Genomic DNA, 8,189 nt, shown 5'->3' on the forward strand with positions numbered 1-8,189 from the left:
GCCCTCCTGAGTCTCGGTTCCGGTTCCATGGAACAAAGAGATCCTCGTTCCCTGTGCCTCCACCCCCAGGCTTGGAGAGAACCACAGAGTGGGTGTCCGAAAGAAGCAGCATCCTGTTCTCCCCAGGGTTCGCAATCCACCCCCCTCGTTAATCAGGACAAGATTTGGGGCAGAAAGTTCCCCGTCCAGCGGGCGGCAGGTAGGAGGCCGGCCTGCGCCCCGCAGCCCTCAGTAAATCACCCAGCTCAGTTGGCGTCTCGCTGGATTGCAATTACAATCCTTCAGGCCCGACACAAAATCATTGGGCTGGAGAGAGGAGAGTACCTGACTAATGTGCTTAACAACGACTAACCTGGTTAAGCCCTGACTCTCTTGAAAATGAGAAAGTACGGATGGGCCTAATCGATTTGGCCTCAGCCCAATTTACTCCAGAGCTGGCTTTGGATTTCAGTTAAGTGGGCCGACCCGAAAACAGGGATACTCATTTTATTAAATTACCTCTTTGATCATAGAATTCAGGTTCTGCAGAGTTGTCTTGTGTCCGCCGCGGGGGCTGCTGGATGGAGGGGACGGAGCTTTGGTGCACATACTTGTTTCCATGCACACCCCCCGCCCCCGCCCACACAAGTGTGCACACGAGCCTCCTCAGAGTGAGAAGTGTTAGTAAATATTTATCTCCCCCTCACCCGGGGAGTTGAAAATATGGATTTGATCAAATACTCATTTACTTCCCACCCACCATCGCTCCCCGCCCCCTTGGCCTCTTGGCAGATAAATGATGTTATTTGAAGGTATTCTTGAAATTTCTGATGGAGACTGTTTCTTAAGTGCTTTTAGAGCCGGCCTATACTTTGTAATCCTTGTCATATTCTGGCTAGTAAACTCCTGGCCTTTAAAAGCCGGAACCTCACTCTGTTTCCTGAATACGGAGGAATAGGTCATTAACTGTGAATTTCAAATGAAGCAGATTTACAGTATATATCACAGAAATATGTTTATGAGAGACAGCGAATACCAAGGAATCCATGGAGCAGAAAAAACCAAGAACCCAGACAGAGATCAGCTGATCTGGGGGGCTGTCCCCCGCTTCCCCGTGCCCCCACGCCCCCAACCCCCTATCATGCCCGCCCCAGGTTTTTGTGGTTGATTTGGCCAAGTACAGGTCTCTTGTTCCAGGTTCCTGACGGAGACACCTTTCTGGTTCCATTCCCACGCCCACCTACTGGGTGAGGCCCCTGGAGGTCGTCAACCTGGAAATGCGGCTGTCTGGAGATGAATTGTGGGGCCACGTGAGCTCAGATAAGGATGGGGGATTGGGGTGGGGTGGATTGGGGAAATCGGAGACAGAGTCAGGGAAACACAGCTGAGGTCGGGTCAGCTGGTCAGTGGTCAGCGTTATGTGTCAGCTTGGCTGGGTTCCGGTATCCAGTTATTTAATCAGACACTAATCTAGGTGGTGTTGTGAAGGGATTTTGTAGATGTGGTCAATGTCTACAATCAGTTGCCTGTAAGTAAAGGAGATCACCCTTGATGTGTGGGGTGGGCCTCATCCAATCAATTGGAAGCTTTAAGAGCAACACCTGAGGTTTCCCAGAGAAGAAATGTGCCTCAGCTCCTGCCTGAGTTTTTGGCCGCTGCCCAAAAGATTTTGGACTTCCTGGACCCACCATCGTGTGAGCCAATTCCTTTAGGTAAACCCAACCACCTACTTAGCCTCTTCTATTTCTCTGGAGAATCCTACTGATAGAGCGGGTTTCTGGAAATGATTTTTGGACCTTTTCCCTCATGATTTCTGCGTACCCTTCTTCAGTTGCTGCCATCTTGAAGTGCCGGAGCCCATGTAAATGGTTTGTCCCACACGTGTGCATGGGAGTGTCCAGTGAGCAGAAGCTAGTTCTATTCTTATGACCCCTGCCTAGACTGACTCTCACTTCTTGGGGCTTTCTGCAGCGGTGGCAGACACTGTTGGCTGCTCACGAACAGCCCTCACCCATCTCCTTCCAGAACTGAACCCCAGTTTTGTTCCAGCACCAGGGCCTTGGTCATGATTGGTCTTGGCCAGTCATGGCGCTTCCACAACCCTTGGCTGGTGATGGGGCCTGGGGTGTGCGTGTGACCCAGTTCAGGCCCAGAAGACATTTGGGGAAAGCCGCTGGGGCCTCTGGGAAATTTTCCGCCTTGATTAGAGAGGCCTGTGTAGTGGTCCCTTTTTCTCTCTTCTTGATGTTTTGATTAAAAAAAAATTGAGATATAAACACATGCACTGTGAAGTGCACACGTCCTGATGGGTTTTTGCATATATATTCATGTAACTGCTACTCAGATCAAAATATGAAACATTTCCAGCATTCTAGAAGATTCCCTCATGCCCCACCCAGCCCATAGCCCCTATCAGGGGTAACCATTATTTTGACTTGTGTCACCATGGTCAGTTTTGTCTGCTCTGTGCTCTGTGTGAATGGGATCATCCAGTATGTCTTCTTTTGTCTTTGGATTTAAAATATATATGTATATATTTTTAAATATATTTTAAGTTCACAGCAAAAGTGAGAGGAGAATACAGATTCCCATATACCCCTTGCTCCCATACATACATGGCTACCCCATTATCAGTATCTCCATGTCTCGCCTCTTTTGCTGAACAGCATTATCCACGCTATTACTCGTAGCAATACTTAATTCTTTTATTTTTTAATTGCTGTGGGCTTTCCATTTGTGAATGCATCAAAATTTATTTATCCATGATGGACATTTGGGCCTCCTTTCCTGCCTTGGACAGTGTTGTGGGAGGAAGTAATGCCTGGAGCTATGGCAGCCACATTGCTACTGTGAGGCAATAAATGTTCAGATAAAAGCTGACAGCTGATTGGCTAAGGATGGCAGAAAGGAAGGGAAAAGGGGGCACAGGGTCTCTTGAAGCCCCTAAACTAACCCTGATTCTGCCTTTCTTTTAACTTAACTTGTTAAGTTAACATAAACACCCTCATGGCTTAAGCCACTTTTACTCAGGTTTTCTCTTGTTTGCAACCAAAAACATTCTGACACAGAATTCAGACTATCCTTCTGGACCCAGATCATGGGATACCTTTTTCCATGGAGCCTTCCTTAAGCACTCTGGCCCCACTGGGCCCCTCTCTCACTTTGGCCTCCTCTAACCCTATGTGCCCCATCGTTAGTCATGAATTCTCTTAAACCACCCAGTCTCATTTTCCTCCTACTAGAACATCACTGGAATTGCTCCCAGGGCCCAGAGCAACAGAACTGAGACCTTGCAGATTCAGCGTTTATGGTTTTGACTATTCATGGTCATCCAAGAAGGTCTACCATATATAGTTATTTGCAGTGTGCCTGAGGGATAAACTGGAACCCATCCTGTAAGGCTAACCTATAGGAATTTTAATTGGTCAGCCGGGCAGAGCACTGTCGAGACCCCCAGCCTTTGCCACCCACCTTTACTTTGATCCCTACTTGTGGTGGTGCGGGCATTCATGCAGCTGTGCTCACATCTCTCCGCAAAGCCAACTGGCCCAGTTCAGACCCCAGCTTCTCCAGGAAGCCTTCCCAGACATCCCCTCCAACCATAATGATGTTTCTATGACTAGTCCGCCACCTCTGAACTCCTGTGGGACTGCACTTCATTTAGTCGTGAGCCCATTTGTTTACTCAGTGCCTACTTATCAAGCACCTACTGTAAGGGACTATCCTTTTTTTTTTTTAAGATTTTTTTTATTTATTTGACAGAGAGAGAGAGAGACACAGCAAGAGAGGCAACACAAGCAGGGGGAGTGGGAGAGGGAGAAGCAGGGTTCCCGCAGAGCAGGGAGCCCAATGCGGGGCTCTATCCCAGGACCCTGGGATCATGACCTGAACTGAAAGCAGTCGCTTAACGACTGAGCCACCCAAGCGCCCTGTAAGGGACCATTCTAAACCCAGGGGATATAGCGGTGGAAAAAACAAGCCTGGGGCCTGCCTTCATGGAGGGTTTTGTCTAATGGGGAGGTAGACAGCGGATTGGCTACAGATCAGTTGGCTCACAGGCTGTGATGGGATGGTGTGCTGTCGGGGTCGGGGGGAAGAGTGGGGGCTGTGGGTGGCAGTTGATATTTTCAATAGGGTTTTCGGGGAGGACTTCACTGGTAAGTGATGGCGTGAGCCCTGGGAGTGACAGGAAGGGTTTTTCAGGCAGAGGGAACGGAGCAGCAAGTGCAAAGACCTCTGGGTATGGTGAGCAAGGAGGCCAGTGTGGCTGGTGCAGGGGGAGAGTTGGGGGAGAAGAGGGTAGACGGGAGATGGGTTCTGATCATGCAGCCCCTTGCAGGTCGTGGTGAGTGTTTCCACTTTGGCTCTGAGTGACATGGGAGGCACTGGAGGTTTTGAACATGACCTCCTTTTAAAAGAGCTCTCAGCAGAGTGTCCGATCATAGGAGGGTGGTGCCAGTGTCCTCGGCCATGGCGGCGATTAGAAGTCCTCGGAAGATGGTGTGGTGTGGTTGCAAAGCACGTGGACATTGGAGCTGCACAGCCTGCCCTCAGATCTCAGTCCCATCATTTCATGGTTACTTCACCTCTCTGTGCCTTAGTTTCCTCATCTGTAGAGTGGGGATAAGACTACCTACTTCATAGAGTCAGTGAAAAGATCGAATGACTTAATATGGAAGGCATTTAGAATAGGGCCTGGCGTGCAGCATGTGGGACATGTATCAGCCGTTACTCGGGGGTGAAACCAGCAAGACTTGCTGTGTTAGGGTCTCCGGGAAACAGAACCAGTAGGGGACGTGCGCATGCACGTGAACATGCGCGCGCGCATGCGCACACACACACACACACACTTTTATGTGTATAAAAGGAGACTTATTGTGAGGAGTTGACTCACGTGATTAAGGAGGGCTGAGAAGTCCCACAGTCTGCGCTCTGCTGGAGATGCAGGAAAGCCAGTGATGTACCGCAGTCCCAGTCGGAAAGTTCCAAGGACAGAAGAGAGCAGATGAGATGTCCCAGATCAAGTAAGGAGGCAGGAAAAAAGGGACAAATTCCTCCTTTCTCCTGCCTTTTGTTTATTCAGGCCCTCAACGGATTGGATGCTGCCCACTCATACTGGGGAAGAAGCACCTTTCGCAAACACCCCCAGAAAGAGTGCTGAACCTGGACCCCCCGTGGCGGGTCAAGTGAACACATAAAATTAACCGTGACACCTGCTAATTATTCAGTGGGATTAACAAAAGGGTCAAGGATGATTCCAGAGTTTGAGTCCTATGATCTGGAAGAATAGCAGGGTCACGTTCGCAGGTGGGAAAGCTGTGGGTGGTGGGTTTCAGACATGTCTGAGGTGCCCACTGTGACTCGGGGAGGGAGGTGCCCAGGAGGCGGTTAGCTATTCAAGTTGGTGGTTCACGGGAGAGGTTCCTCACCGACTGCAGAGGTTCCATTGCTCATTTTAGTCCATAGAATAGGTAGCTCACTGAGATGGTGTGGTGTTTCACTAGTCTGACACTGCATCTTATAAACTGAGTGCGCTTTTCGGGCAGTGAGAAACTTTTGACTCCCCATCCTGGTCTACCTTTCTCCTGGTTGTAGTAAGAGGGCCTTCTGGCAGATTTCAGTCGAAGCATAGCTCAGGGCCAGATACTCGGACAGATGCTGGACTGCCCATGGCTCAGCAGCGAGAAATAAGAAGGGGCTTGCCCATGTGGGGAGGGGGCTAGAGACAGGCCTTCCTTTTTTTTTTTTTTTTTTTTTTTTGAGGTCTGAGCCTCTGAGCCTTATCCTCATTCCTGGAACACCAGCCCCAAAGGAAGCCCTATGGGTCTTACCTTTTAGCAGCTGGTCCCTGGATGTCCCAAATGACAATCTTTCTTCTTCTTCTTCTTTTTTTTCTGGAATCACCCTTAAAAGAGGATAGTAGCTAACCCGTATTTATGTATCATCCATCCACCCATCCATCCATCTCTATCTACCTAGCTATTCATTTTAGGAGGAATTTAGGAGGAATACATCATAGGACCTTAGTTTTGAAGGGAACTTCAGTTTCATGAAGTCCGGACTCTTCATTTTGTTGATGAAAAACACACAAAGCACGGGGAGGAAGTGACTCACACAGGGTGACATGGCGCATTCTATCAGTGTGGGTGCTGGACCCCAGGTCCCCCAGCTCCCACCATCTCTTCTGTGGCTCTGATTGCATTTAATCACAGCCATGCTGGTGAGCCTGGGGTGGGGCTGGGGTCCATCCCCGAGGGTCCTCCCTGAGGCCAGAGGCAGTCCGCCACAGCTGGGCCTGCCCGGAGGGTGCTCTGCCCTCGGCTGCCCTCAGCCCTCCTCCTGTTTCAGCCCATGCGATGTTCCTTGCCGTAGGTGAGCTGGCTGTTAAGTAACAATGCTCTGGTGGGTAGTTTCTAGAGTGTCATGGTAAGAAGAGCTACCATTTGTTGACTATTTACCATGTGCCAGACACTGCACTTGGCACTCTTGGGAGACCAAGGTCAGGAGGCCATTGTCTGCCCATAGATCTCAGCTACCAAGCGGTACAGTTGGGAGATCTAGCCCTGGTGTCTTCATTGGTCAGACTGCCATTCCCGGGGTGGAAGCCTCCTCGTGTGCCTGGCAGGGGCGCCGGACAGGGATCTCGAGGGTCCAGGCCCTCTGGCCAGCTGTGTGACCTTGGCCCACTCTGATTCCATTTCCTTACCTCTGATGCACATAGCAATACTGGCCCTGTCTGCCTCGTGGTGTGCCGGGCACTGTAAAGTGCTGTGTGCACGGGGAAGTGATGCCACCCCAGAGCTTGGCACTCCTCTTGCTGGGTATCTGGCTGGTGCCCAGGGGCTACCACTCATGTCCTGCCTCCTCACCTCCGGGGGCGAAATGTGCCCGGGAGAGCTACGCCCGCTCCGGGGCTGGGCTACGTGTTGTGTGCGGATGGCTGGCAAGAGCTTTGATCTCCTCTTTGATGTGGAGGCTGGAGGATGAGGCGAGGATTCTGCTCTGCTGAGCCAGGACCACTGCCCCAGACAGTCGCAGCTTTGTGAGCTCTGCCTTGGGGGATCCGCCCACAGAAACCTGTCACCTCAGAACTGCCTCGTGAGGGAAAGCAGCCTGCAGGAGAAGGGGAACAATGAGCTTGTCATGTTCGGGGTAGAGCAGGGTCTGGCCCCGGCTGGCGCTGGGTGATTTGGAGGCAGACTCAGGAGCCCTGTTAGTGCTTGAGAAAGGAACAGCCTCTAGGCTGGCAGGGGTGGGAGCCGCTGGAATGTGCGGGAAGGGTGTTGTCTCCGGTGGCTATATGATCAAGTCCCCACCTACTTCTCTCATCTTGTGCCACTTTGTCCTTTGCTCCCTGCTCTCCAGCCCACACTGGCTGGAGCTTCATCCTGCCTCAGGGCCTTTGTACCTGCAGAATCCTTTGCCTGAGATTTTAATTTTTCAAATATGCAGCAAATGATAGAATGTAGTTATTCAGATAAATCGCATAGCCATCTCTGAAAGGAGGTTAACATTTAGTTACTTTTGCTTCAGCACACTTTCTTTTTTTATTGTGACAAACAACATATAACACTACATTTGTCATCTTAGCCATTTTTAAGGGTATAGTTGTGTTAAGTATATTTATAGTGTTGTGCAACAGATCTCTAGAACTTTTTTATCTTCTGAAACTAAAACTCTATACCCACTAAACTCTAAAAAATGTGGAACGCTTCACAAATTTGCATTTATTCTTCTTCGGGAACCATGCTAATCTCTGCATCGTTACAGTTTCAGTATATGCGCTGCCGAAGCCAGCATAGAGCATGTGCTTCTTAACCACTGATGTTGAAAATTCAAAAGGTAGAAAAGGGTGTACAGTGGTCTCCTCTGTCCTTTAAGCACCTTGATCCTGTCAGAGGCGTCTGGTGTTATGGTATCTAGAGTATTCTGTGCGTATGGAAGCAGGTATGTATCACACATGCATATGTATGTGGTAGCATTAATATTTATTAATTAATGTTCTGCCTTTGCCTTTTGTAAAAAAAAAACCCTTTTATTTTAGAATAGTTATCAATTTACCAGAAAAATTGAAAAGATAGTACGGAGTTCCTGTCCACCTTTTACCCAATTTTTTCTGTTGTTAGCGTCTGACATTAGCAGGGTCCATTTCCCACCACCGAGGCACCAACACTGCTAAGCTCCACGGTTTATTCTAATTCACTAGTTTT

The 8,189-nt window shown here is 49.5% G+C and overlaps 1 non-coding gene across 1 annotated transcript; it reads right to left on the minus strand.

Moving 5' to 3' along the window:
- Positions 1–7,676: 7,676 nt before the first annotated feature.
- On the minus strand, positions 7,677–7,779 carry LOC114217233 (U6 spliceosomal RNA). Its single transcript, XR_015768134.1, has one exon. It is a non-coding gene; the product is annotated as a U6 spliceosomal RNA (small nuclear RNA).
- Between the last annotated feature and the right edge of the window lie 410 nt (positions 7,780–8,189).

Source organism: Eumetopias jubatus, unplaced genomic scaffold (genome assembly GCF_037043125.1).
Source record: "Eumetopias jubatus isolate StellerSeaLion01/CBP00866 unplaced genomic scaffold, mEumJub1_p1.0 scaffold_4, whole genome shotgun sequence".
Classification (NCBI taxonomy): Eukaryota; Metazoa; Chordata; class Mammalia; order Carnivora; family Otariidae; genus Eumetopias; species Eumetopias jubatus.